This window comes from Furipterus horrens, unplaced genomic scaffold (assembly GCF_987537825.1).
Source record: "Furipterus horrens unplaced genomic scaffold, mFurHor1.1.pri manual_scaffold_2, whole genome shotgun sequence".
Taxonomy (NCBI): domain Eukaryota; kingdom Metazoa; phylum Chordata; class Mammalia; order Chiroptera; family Furipteridae; genus Furipterus; species Furipterus horrens.
The window spans coordinates 85074737-85088471 of record NW_028327172.1 but is presented as its reverse complement, the minus strand read 5'-3'; positions in this window follow the sequence as shown (position 1 = coordinate 85088471).

Here is a 13735-nt window from a genome sequence, read left to right as displayed (position 1 = left end):
TTGCAAGGAAGCTGAGAAATGTAGTCTTACTCCTGGGCAGTCCTACATCTGACTAAAAATTCTTTTACTGAAAAAGGAATACACACATGATGTGAAACAGTAAACTGGGAGAGTGGGTAAGATACTAAGGGAATGTAGTAAAATTTTTGAGTAGTCATATATTTCTGCTTCAGTGCAAATGTGTAGAGAGAATGGAGTTTTGCCAGGTGAATTTAACAGAGGTAGAGAGTAAGGGAGTTGAGAGTATGTTTAAGGGAGAGATTATGGAGATGTAATTTGGAATCTAAACTGGGTGCCAAGGATAGAGAGGACAAAGGAAAATGGGAAGAATTTCCAGAGAGAGAGAGAGAAGAGAGAGAGAGAGAGAGAGAGAGAGAAGAGAGAGAGAAGCCAATGCATAGAGGTTATTGATGGGATTAAAACAATTTTGGTGTAGAGGTGCCAGGGAAGGTGAGTGGAGGAAGAGAAGCTGGTGGCCTGAGAGTGGGAAGGTGGTGCAGTTATTGAAAATGAGTGAAATTGGAGGAAAACGACTTACTTCATTGGAAATGAAGAGTTCAGGGTTGTGAGAAGGCTGTGTGCTGTCTGAATCATCTATGTAGGTGATGACCAGGCTAAGAACAATGACAAGAACAGTATGAGAATCATTGCAGTGAGGTTACAGGTAACTTGTAAGTCACTGCTACAGGGGGCTAACAGATTATGTGACTTAAAAGGAATGGGAGGTTTAGGTGTAGGGTGAGGAGAGCCAACCTGGAAGCAGCAATGAAGAACTGGGGATGTTTGCCATACTCCTGACCATGTCAGTGGAAGCAACAGGGGCTGCCTTTTGAGGGGTCCCTGGGAAAGCTGTGTCTTGGGGCAGAGCCCAATTCAACGAACATGAAGTATATGGGAGCTTTCAGGGAAGAGCTCGGTCATCCTCTAACAAGATTTTGCCAATGATGACATGAGTTCTGAGGGTGTGTGGGACTTGGCGGTCTGGAGAGGTGGGTATTACACAGCATGTGTATTGAAACATTTTCATGGGGGATATGAGTAGAGGGGAAGGAACGTAAACAGCACTGTCAGGTCTGATGAGATTAGCCCTGAAAACCTTTAGGGCAGTGGTTCTCAACCCTCCTAATGCCACAGCCCTTTAATACAGTTCCTCATGTTGTGGTGACCCCCAACCATAAGATTATTTTTGTTGCTACTTCATAACTGTAATTTTGCTACTGTTATGAATCATAATGTAAATATCTGATATGCAGGATGTATTTTCATTGTTACAAATTGAACATAATTAAAGCATAGTGATCAATCACAAAAACAATATGTAATTAGATATGTGTTTTCTGATGGTTTTAGGCGGCCACTGTGAAAGGGTCGTTCGACCCCCAAAGGGGTCACGACCCACAGGTTGAGAACTGCTGCTTTAGGGGAAGATGTATCATCAGTTCTACATGTGGCCTCCCCTGGGCACTGGTCTCTCTGGCAATGTCACCATGACAGGGATGGGTGTATTACCAGGGACAGATGGAGCTCTAGGGCTTCCCTCAAATCTGAAAGCCATTTCACAGCTGTGGGAGGGCTGTTCAGCAGTGAGTAGGCCTGGCTTTGGTGGCTGCAGCTCTGGAGGTGTTCCTGATGAGATTCAGGAGTGGTCTTGCCACAGGGGGGCAGTCAGACCAGGATAATCCATTTGGGATTATCTCAATGGATTCCAAATGAAAACGCACTTGACAAAATGCAATGCTTATTCATGATTTAAATTCAGAATAAAGGGGTACTTCATTCAAATAAAATTAAAGCCAACATCATGCTTAAAACTTAAAAAAGCATTTTGTTAGTATTTAAAGATGTCCACTATTATCACAATTATTCAACATTATTTTGGAAACAAAATACACGTTAGAAAAATGACACACATACTAAAAAGGAAGTTGCAAAATCACTAGTTTTAGATATGAGTGTAAATATGAATAAAACTAAGAGAAACACTTAAAAAACTAATAACTAAAAAAGAATATAGCAATAACTAGTTAGAAAATGTAATAGAAGAAAAACTTCTATTCATAATAACAACAAAACAGATAAAATGTCAGTAAGTAAATATGGCAAGAAATGTGTGGGGCCTATATAAAGAAAAACTGAAAGTCTAATGGGATTTATTAAACAAAAGTTGAATAAGTAGGAACATATACTGACCTTTCATAAATTAATTAACTTAATGCCAAATTTAAAGTATGTATATATATACATTTGCTATGCTCCCAATCAAAACAAAAACAGAAATTTTGGGAAGAATTTGACAAAGTAATGCTAAAGTAATAGCTATGAAAAGCATTAAAAAGTTTATGAATTGGGAGATATTAAGATACTGCCAGAAATTAAAATGTGTTATGAAGCTGAAGTAATCTAAATATTTTGGGGCCAGAGAAGAAATAGAAATACAGAGTTCAGAAATAAACCCCAATAAATTATAGAAATTTGGAATAGGCTCAAGGTGGCATTTTGAGTAAGTACTGGTAGATTTTTTTTTTTTTTAAAGGGTTGGAGCCATTGGCTAGTCATTTGGGAGAAAATCTAGAGCTCTACCTGCTGTGTCTACCTGTGTGGCTACAGACAGTTGGCTTGAACCAGTGTTCTTTAGCAGGAAAAGTTAGTAGTAAAAGAGGTGGATTTATTCCTGACCTGTCAACACTAGGAGATTTTACATTAACATCAGCAATTAATATAAAGTGCTCAAGAAGTTCTCTGTGATTTTTGAGCTGATATGTTGGGGAAAAGAAGTAGGCAGGGCAGAGCTAAGCACAAACCTGATGGCTCCAGGTCTGTGTGGCTGGAACATAGTGAGGGACAGGCCAAGGAGGATGTGAGAGTTTCTAGATCTGAGAGACAGTTAAGCAGATCACACAGGGACTGCAGCCATGGCTAAGAGTTTGGATTTTTTTTTTGTTAAGTGCAATGAGAAGACATTGGTGGGCTTTAAGTTACCATTGGTGAAATGTTATTATCTGATTTGTATTTTTAAAAAGATCACTGTAAAATGGTTAAGATGATACATCTTTATGTTATATGTATTGTACTATAATTTTTTAAAAATGCTAATAAAAAGATCACTGTTCTCTTATAGGAACAAGTAGCTTGAGCTGAATAGTAACTCCATTAAGGTACCTGTTTTTACTTTACAGTTCACCACCATGACCTCAACCCAACCCAGTCATTTCCAGACATATATGTAACTTCCTGCCCCCATATATGCAATCTGCCTGTATATTTGTGTTTGCAACTCTTGTCTCGCAACAAAACCAATGCCAGGAGGATAAATGATTCAAACACAAAAATTACCAACAGAAGAAAACATGGGTGAATGTTTAGTCTGGAAGTCAGAAAGGTCTTTCTAAGTATGACAATGGTCTAACAATAGGAAACATTACCTGGTACCACTACAAATCCTGTAGAAACCTTGTAAAGAAGGAAGAAAGGAAAAGCCAGAGGAAGTTTGACAAAAATATGGGAATTCATTTGGGGTTTTAATGAGACTAAAAGTAACTAACATATTATTTATTGAGCATGTACAATGTGCCAGGCACTGTGAAAAGTACTTTATATACATTACCTTGTTTGTTCTCACAGTGGTATACTCACAGACAAGCCTTATTCCACTTCTGTCTTTTTAAATAGATAAGGAAACTAGAGCTTGGAGTAGTTAAGTTACTTGTCCAAAGTCACACAGCTGATAAATGGAAGAATTGGAATTTGATCACAGGCTTTCAGCTGGATATCTTCTGTTTACTCACCCAGATTCTCTCTATACCCTTCTTTACCCTGTTTTGTACCCTGAAGAATCAGATGTAGGAATTTCATCAATGAACTCCCCTGCCCTTGGCTTCCTGTTGGGTTTAGCCAATGAGATGACTGGTGGAGAGTGAAGTCAAGATGTCTACCCCCCTACCTTCCTTCCCACTGAGTTTTCACCGATTGGCTCTGTGCCCTTCTGGAAGCCACAACCACTAGTCATTCCCTGTTTCACATCTTCTCTTCCTAGTTTCCCTTCCCTTGCTCCTTCTGGAGTAGGAGTGATAATGGCTCCCTGCTGCCTCTGGCCTTGTTCTTCCTAAATCTTTTGTTGGTTTCCCTAAGGCTTCCTGCACTTTGACAATAGTCCCTATATTGAATTTCCCCCCAATATCTTGTTTCCCGTGTGTCCTGTTCCATGCTGGGAACTGACTGACCCAAATCTCATTCTAAGGCCTAGGCCCTTTCTTAGCGGGGGTCACATGAGAACAGAAGGGGTGGAAATGAGTTAGAGGACTCTGAGTGGTCTGATGGAGGGAGTCTTGGGTGGGCAAATAGTAGTAGAAAGAGTTGTAAAGATATTCCGGCACTAGAGGAGGAAAGTGTCAATTGCACGGTTGAGAAGTTCCAAGATTTTCTCAGCTTTCTAATGACCCAAACCAGCTCTTCATTGACAAGTGTGGCAGATTTCAGAAGGCCACCTGAGCTGAGGTGGGGTGAATTGAACACATATGTGTTTTGGGGTGGGGTGGTGTGGGGTGTGTGTAGAGGACATGGCTGGAACCAGAGCATAAGAGTAGAAAATGTTTCTAACAACTCTTTTTTGACTGCACCTTTTTTCTTCTTGCTCATTCGCTGGACAACGCAGCAAGGTCTTTCACACCCCTGCCCCCAGGCCCCTGTGACCTTTTCTCACTGACTGTAGCATTCCTGAAAATCTCACTTCAAGATTGATGGCTTCATAACCTACTCGGAGTCCTTGTGCTACTGCAGCTGCGTCATGAATCATCAATGCCACATCACCCCACTCCCGCCAAAGAGGACCCGAAGGACACTCCTGACCGTGAGCAGGCACTGGAACTGCTCCTGCTGGCTGGACACTTGGGCTGTGGCCATGAGGAAGGGGGATGAGGTGCTGCAGGCAGGTGAAAATGCTTTACGGGTGAGAGAACCTAGCAGTTTTGGATCAGAAAGGACTCATTGAAGGGCTCAAATCTGCCTGTCTTTTCTACATGTCTCTCAGGCATGAATTTAATAGTTATTGCAACCACAACAACAATAGTAATTATCAGTAATTTCAATTTATTGAATCAGGTGCTTATGTTAAATTGGGCTTTATATACATTTTCTAGTTTAATCTTCCTGGCGGAAATGCAAGCTCAGTTTTTGATCCCCTTTTTAGAGGTTACAGAAAGTGAAGCACTGTAAGGGCTGAACCAGAGATTCAAACATGCTCTGATTCCACAGCCTGAGCTCTTTCTGCTATGTCTTTGTGGCTGTGTACATGAACATCACATTCTAGAGAGGTCTCTTTTACGCCTTTGTTGCAGTGGCTTCCATTGGCCCCTCTGCTTCAGAGGGGCTCCCCATCCTGGGGAAAGACCAGGTTGAGCTCTGTGTTAGTTTCCCAGGGCTGCTCAAGCAAAGTTCCACACACAGTGTGTCTTTACCCACCAAAATGTTTTGTCTCACAGTTCTGGAGGTCAGCAGTCCGAGAGGAAGGCAGTAATGGGACAAGGCTCCCTCTGATGGCATGAGGGAAGGATCTGTTCCAGCCTCTCCCACAGTTTCTGGTGGTTCCTTGACTTGTGGCAGTGAAATGCCAGTTCTCACACGGCACTCTCTCTGTGTGTATGTCTCTCTGTCCAAATTTCCTGTAAGGGCATTAAAAAAAAAAAAAAAAAAAAAAAAAGAACCCTAGTCATATTAAATTAAGGTCCATGCTAATAACCTTATGTTAACTTGATAATCTGCAAAGACCTTACTTCCAAATAAAGTCATATTGACAGGTGGTAGGGGTTAGGACTTCCACATCCTTTTGGGAGATACAATTCAACCCATAACAGACTCCCTTACATATGTGGAGGCTGCTCTGCCTGCTGTGCTCTGTGGGCTCCTAGCCAAGGCATCAGGCATTCTGTTAGGTCACCGGGAGGAGGATGGGAACATGGCGGGGGGCAGGGTGGAAGCAGTGTTTGGGAGTTGGAGGTTGGGGGTAGGGAATGAGGAAAAGGGAGGAAACGCAGCAAATCCATCTGCCCTTTGCTGCCCTTGAGGAGACTTAGTGCTATAAGAGGCTTTGGGGCGTTGCTAACTCTTCAGCATCTCCCTTTAATGAAATGAGGGCTTGCAGCTGCCGCTCACCCGCAGCACACAGATTACTATTAGTGATAGCACCTCACCCGCACTGTACCTATTGTCGATGCTCACTGAACACCAGACAGCCTTCCCACAGGGAACTCTCTCAGCGGAGTGGGCCTGGCTCAGTATCTCTCTGTGCCTGAGAGCCTGCGCCACTCAATATTCCAGAAGATAGAGATGGATCCCAGTGCACCAGAGAGGAAACTGATCAGTTGAGGAAGAGAGGGCCCACTTGGAAACTAGCAATTCTAGGGGGGAAAATAAGAGTAGTTAATTCAGTTGCACTTAATTTAAACTTCTTTCCATAAGAGGTTTAATCTAGAGTGAATAAGGCAGCATTTGCTGGTGACCGGAAAACTCTTGATGAAATTTTGCATATTTGTTGATCATTCAGATTTTTTATGTCCTGCAAATCTCTGGTCTGGTTGATGATTATTGCCAGAATGCCAGAGACTGTAAAAGGTTTTGCATTTAATACCAACATTGGATAAGGTGGGAAGCATCCTATTTGAATACAAATAACAGATTTGTAAGTATGCATACTATTTACTCTTCATTCATGATTCATTCAACAAACATTGTAATAAGCAACTATTATGTGCCAGACAGGTATTATGGTGGGTTGATGTGAGGTCATAGTTATGAATACATTACAATTTCTTCCCCTCATGTTCTCTTGATGTAGAAAACAGAATTTACGTGATGACACCATCCCTCAGAGCGATAAGTACTCGAGGAGATATTGGACTAATCTGTTTTGGAAAATGCAGAAGAGGGACAATTAATTCAGGGAGGGGGACAAGACCCTGGCTGGGAAAGGAGTTACAGAGGAAGTGATGTTTGGGCTACATTTTGAAGGACGGGTAGAATTTTCTGGGAAGACACAACTTGGTTTCTGTTTCCCATTCATGTGGAGGGCCAGCAATGTCAGGAAATGTCTCCAAGGACCCAGGTTGTAAATGACAGAGCCTCACTAGAACCTTCCTTCTGCAATTCCACTCTTTCCATTCCAGTCCCTGTAAGCCTGAGATTTGGGGAAACTGGAGACAACACCCAGTGAAGCCCTGGCCCAGGGCAGCTGTAATGCTGAATGCCCTGTGGTGCCAAGAGAGGCTGCTGGCTCCAGATGCCTGCAGGCCCTGGGGGCCACCCCAGCAGCCCCTCTGGCACGTGGTGGTGATGAGCAGCCTTCTGCCTGTCACAGGCCTGGTTGCATTTCTTCCTGTGACAACTGAACTGATTAGAAGGAAACTTTGACTTGATTAGTGATTATTGTCTCAGTGCAGCCGTGGCTCTAAGCATGCTCATTTTGAGGAAGGGAGGGATGTTTCAAAAAAAAAAAAACACCAGCACACATCACTTTGCCTGAGTGAAATGCAAGCTTGTCAGCCCCTCCCCACATCTGGTCTTTCCCCGCTCTGCTTCCAAACTGGTGTCAGCCTCAGGGCAGAGCTAAATCCTTCCCTAAACCAGCCCTATGTGCAGAGAGGCCCTGAAAGCCCCTGAATCTGGTAACCTGGCAAACCCCTCCCTGTGATCATCTCCTGAGTCCAGTAACAGAAGCCAGACCCCAACCTGCAGTAAGCCTCCGGGCACCAAACATCTGCTCAGGCCATAGTCAGACCAACCTAGGTTCTGCCACTTACTACCCGTGAAACCTTGGGAAAGTTGCTTGGCTTCTCTGTGCCCCAGTTTCCTCCCCTATGAAATGAGAACAATAATAGTATCTCTCTCATAAAATTATTGAGAGACCCAAATGAGAGAATGCCGTGTGTTTATTATTATTGTTGTTGTTAATTGTAGAAATCCCAACTTGACTTTGTAGGATCTGTGTGGCCTTGGGCAAACTCCTCATATCTCTGTACTTGAGTTCCCTCATTGGTAATAAAGATATACTTCCCTCATGGGATGTTTGTGTAGGTTAAACAAGACAATGAGAGTGAAATGCCTTACACATGCAGCGTGTAGACAGAACAGGCCCTCCATATGCATTCGATGGATCTGAGGTTGAGTTTTGTTAAACAGTGACTCAGCTCAAACCCAGGCCAGAGGCCCCTGGGACCTGGGTCCTGGAGTGGCACTTACTGTGGAGGTTTTAAGGAAATGGGAGACATCGTCTCTCTTCTGGGGAAGTTCAACCAAAGGATGAGAAATATAAAACTTCAGATATCTAAACCCCCTGCAAACAAGCACTTATGTGCTGAAGGACACAGATGCAGAGTGGATGTGAGCTGTGTGGAAAAGGACTGGTGAGGAGCTTGGAGAAAGGATTAAAAGAAACTGGGAAGGGGCGATCCCCAGGTGGATGAGGGAGGCGGAAGTGAATGTCTATTGAGAGCCTTCCAGGCAGATGTGTGCTTGGCTGCTCATCCAACAACCCGTTGAATCTCTCAACAAGTTTTTGAAGGAGCAATACTAGCCCAATGTAATAACCAAAGAACTGGGGTTCAGAGAGGTTCTAAAGGAGCTCAAGCTCACAGTGTTAGGAGCATGGAGCTGAGATTTGGTCAGTCTCCCAAATCTGTGTTTGTGCCGCTGTACTGGGCTACATTTTCCATTTTTGTAGAGTCCTAATTTTATCTGCCTTCTTTCAGGCCTTGGACCTGTGGGTCTGTGCTAATCTGAAAAATCTGGCCCACTGTGGCACCCCCTCATCCTTGCTCTATCAGTTTCTGTTCTTTTAGTGCTCAGCAGGGCCTAGCACCGAGTAGGTGCTCAGTAAATGCACACTTGTCACACAGGCACAATATAACCCTAACAAACATCGTTCGTGCTTTGTTGGGCCCCTCTGAGAACAGGGTATCTGTGGCACTTTTCAGCTCAGACAGGCAGTGTCCCTGCTCTCTGGCTCCATCATACACATTCCAAGGGCAAGGGCAGGCTGACCTTAACCTAGTGCCACTGAGACCTTTCTCAGGTCATGGTGGACACCAGGTGTCCATCTTCTGCCACTCCTGCACACTCTTGTCTCTCTCCCTCCCTTTTCCTCTTCTCTCATTCTCTTGTCCACTGTCTCTTGCCCCTTCACATTCTCCTTTCTCTTCTAACTCTTACTGTTTCCCCCAGTCTCATTCCCTTTTCCCTCATCACCTCTCTCCTTTGGGCCTGTCCCCAGCAGTGATGGGCATGGCCTAGGTTTTTAGGAAACTCACTTCTGCTCCAGGGCAAAGGCAGAGAGTCAGCTGGGCCATAGATGGTGTATCAGCCTGGTCTGCTGCCAGGGAGGGAGAAAATGTATGGAGTGGGGTGTTCCTCAGCCCAGCTGCACCCTTAGCCTTCTGATCTTAGGCAAGGCATTTAAACTCTGGGTCTTATTTTCATTTTTATTCCACCTTTTCACAGAACTCTGGTGAGAGTCAAATAAGGTCAAATCCGACCCTGTGATGGGAGTGACAGGGCACTGGAGTTGTGACACCTTGATTCAAGTTCTGGTTTTGCCGTCTGACTCCAGCCCCTTCCCAACCCTTGAACCTCAGTTTTCCTACCTGCAAAAATAAATATCCTGTAGATTTATGGTGAGCAGTCAGCGTGGCAACTATGTAAAAGTGCTTACAAATGCCAAAGCTCTGGTCTCAGCCCCAGTTTTGTGGACAGTGCCCCCAAGCTGCCCTCCATCCATAGCTTCCTCCCCTGGGAAAACACTGGCCACCTTCTCCAGGTCAGCTATAGAAGTGCCCTTCCTTCTCTGCCCTCCCCACAGGGCTCTGTCCCACCTCCTCCTGCCAGCCGCCTTCTCTGCCAGCTTGGATCGCTCACCCTTGGGGAGCCCCCGATGAGCAGGCGCTGTGTCCAAGAGCCGAGGGTCTGGCTGTGTTGGGTTTGTCCGAGAGTGCCGCAGCCAGGCCGCTGATTTATCTCCCGATGCACTCTTTGCCATCTGTTTTTATATTGCTTTCAGCACAAGATAAGTGGCTCCCATACAGCGCTGAGCTTCAGAGATTGCAAAGTTCATGAGTTTGCAGAATTTATGATAAGGCAGAGAATTGTCTTAGTGCATCATTCATGTGCGCAAGGTCCAGAACGGAATGCTGCTGCTTCCAGATGTTTCCTTCTTCTCTCCCATTCCCTTCTCAGGAGGTGAGATGGTCAGCCCTGCCACTCGTGCCTGAACCTTGTGAATATGCACTTTTCACTAGTTTCTGCCCTGGCTCAGGAGAGAGCATCTCTCCACAGGAGGAAAGAGGAGGAGGGAGAAGGGCAGGAGCGGGCTGGTCACCATTCTCTGTGTCCTGCAGGGTGGTTGGCTGACGACTGAGGGTGGGTGGTAGTGAAAACCATTGTCCAGTCTTTAATTTCTCTTTCTGTTTTTGTTTTGTAAAACATTCCACCATCTAGAGTGGATAGGCATCATAAATTATAAATATGCATTAAAATTTAAAGAGTATACTTCTCTACTCCACTACTCTCTACTTTTTTGAAGCTTGATTATATCATTCATTCTTTCATTTCTCCTTACATGGTCTCATCGGGTGTTCAGGCTTTGGAGTGACATTACTCCAGGTTGTAATCTTATCCCCTTCACACAGTTGGTTTTACTGGGGCAAGTTATTTAACGCATGGAAGCCTCGAATTCTCCATCTGAAAAACAGAGCTAATGATACAATCTACTTCATAGGCTATTGAGGATTAAGTGAGATAATGTATGTAAAGGACAGAGCATGGTCCTTGGAAACATAATATGTACTCACTACACATTTGCCCTTGTTATCTATTCTTGCTGTGTCAGGCACAGAAAGTTTTTGGTCAATGGTTATAGCATGAAGAACAGAGATATGGCTGAGAGGTCTATGAGGTGCCTTAGGGTCTTCAAAAAGGGAACCCTGAATTTCAGGTGGAGAAAGACTTTGCAGCCAGTCAGGTGGAGAGGGTGGGTGCAAATGTCCCAGAGACAGCAGAATGCAGGGCTGGTTCTGAAATTCTGTGTGATTGAGTATGGACAGACTGAAGACAGAACCTGTGGAAAGTGTGCAAAATGATGTGAAGAAGATGCAAGGTCAGCTTGCACAGGGCCTCATGCTCCTGCTAAGGATTTGCACTCCATCCACGGTGAGCCACTGGAGTTGTTCACATTATTTAAGTTAAGCTTCCTATGTGCTAAGTATTGAAATAGTTTACACATATTATTCTCTCATTTCTATCTCACAGCAACTCTGTAAGATGGATCTTATTATACCCATTTTACAGAGGAGAAAATTGAGCTTAAACCACTTGATTAAGGTTTTACAACAAGTAGTAGAGCTGGGCTTTCTATTTGGGCCTTTCTGACACTGAAGTTCTTCCTCATTATTCTATGTCACATTCAAGACAGTGAGCATCCTAATGCCATAACTCAGGATGAAGTGGGCATGGTCTATAAATTAAAGCAAGACTGGATAGTCCATGACCTGGAAGGACTGGGATGAAATAGGTGCTGGATTCAGAATAGCATGCTAATTTAGCTGGCCATGACTCAGTAAGTAGTTCGTGGCACTGGAGGTAAATCCAAGCTGAAGGGGCAGGTGTTTTCAACATGTGGGCAGATGTGTTTACAAAACATTTGAGATGTTTGCAGGCCCTGACAAACAAGCAAGGGGGCTTTGGGCTCTCCCATTTCAAGATCTTATGTGGGCTGTGAGTAAAAAGATTGTTCTAAAATGTGTGCCTTATGTGCACACTTAGCTTCCTGGACTGTCTGACTTGCTGTGTATCATTCCCTTGTCTCTCTTGGAAGCCCCTACTTTTGTTCATGCCAAATACCATTAGGTCCTCAACTGGACTTCTTGGCTCAAGAAGACTTCCCTTTTATCTGGGTTTTTCCTCTTGATGATGGCTTTTCTTTCCACCCCAGAAATCCACGCCCCTGGCCCCCAGTGCTCTTCCACTTGTGTGCATCAGCTTGCGCCACCTTGACACAGCTTGCCTTTGCCTTGTGGAACAAGACAAAGTCAAGTGATAGCTGTGACAAGGTAAGTGGAACAACAAGCCCTGGGCCCTTGAGAGGAAGGCAGTAAGAGGCACAGAATCAGAAGAGGAGTTTGTGAACAGAGCCAGTGGTTGAGTCCACTCCTCAGGTTGGGACCCATGTCTAGGTGTGACAGAACAAGCATGCTCTACCCCACTGCCCAGGAACAGGACAGAGGAGGAGTGCAGAGGCTGAGATCAGGTTCCAGGGGAAAGTTCAAGTCATCAGGATCAAAAATCTTCAGATAAGTGCTGGCGCTGAAACAACTATTATCCACAGGACATATTTTGTGGGACCCCTCAGTTCTCCAGGTTCTAAGAATACAGATGCTCAACAAATCCTGTCAGAGTTAAACAAGCAGAGGCTCTATAATGGTGACTCATCTGGGCAAAGCTGCAAGAGTGTGTTTGTGTGATGGAGAGGTCGGGAGAGGGACAGCTATAGTGGCAAAGAGGTCTGGGGGGGAAGAAAGTGAGCTGATGCTTACTGAGCACCTGGGTTGACCCCTGCAAGCCTTCTCTTGCTCAATCCTAATTCAGCTCCAAGGGGTGGGTGTTGGCACCCCTCTCACAGATGAAGAAACAGTCAGCAATGTTAAAGGACTCAGCCAAGGACACACAAATTGTAAGATGCAGAGTCATGGTATATTTTTAACCCTCACCCTAGGATATATTCATTGATTTTAGAGAAAGGGGAGTTGGGGAGAGCAAGAAAGAGAGAGGGCGAGATATGGAAGAGAAGCATCAATTGGTTGTCTCCCATATGTGCCCTGACTGAGGATCGAACCTGCAACCTATATATGTCTCCTCACCAAGGACTGGACCTGCAACCTTTTTCTGTACGGTACTGCACTCCAACCAACTGAGCCACCCAGCCAGGGCCAGAGTTGTGACTTGAACTCAGGTCTGTCCAACTCTGGGATTCACTTTTAACCAATGAATGTGGCTTCTAAGTGTCTCAGCTAGTCTGAGTTGCAGCACCAGTCCATCTTCAGCCCTAATTGATATTTCCCAGAGGTATTTACATTTTAATGATGAACTCTTGAAAAGAGAAAATACAGCACAGCTCAAAGAGCAGAAGTTTGATTTCCTAGTAATATTTTTCACAGAGGGTTTTTTTCTTAGATCTGCTAGATTTGTGCTGTTCAACATGGTAGCTGCAAGCCACATGTGGCTCTTAATATTTGAAATGTGGTATGTCCAAATTGAAATGCACTCTAAGTGTAAACTACAAGCCAGATTTTGAATATTTACTATAAAAAATAATGTATTCTATTCATATTTTTATATTGCTTACATGTTAAAGTGATAACATTTTGAATATATTGGGTTAAATAAAATATATTATTGAAATTAATTTTATCTGTTTTACTTTGCCTTTATTTCTGTGACTACTAGAAAAATTTAATAATATATGTGGCTTGCATTTGGGGTTTGCCTTACTATTCTAGATGACAATATGCCCACATTCTTTGTTTTTTTCATTTAAAATATATTAATAATGATGACTACTTTTATTGATGATTTATTATGTTCCAGAAATCTGCATAGTTAACATATAATTGTTATAATGCATATATAATATATAAATATTATTTATTCATTTTATAAATAAATAAGGTGAGAATCAGGTAAACTAAACCCAACATCC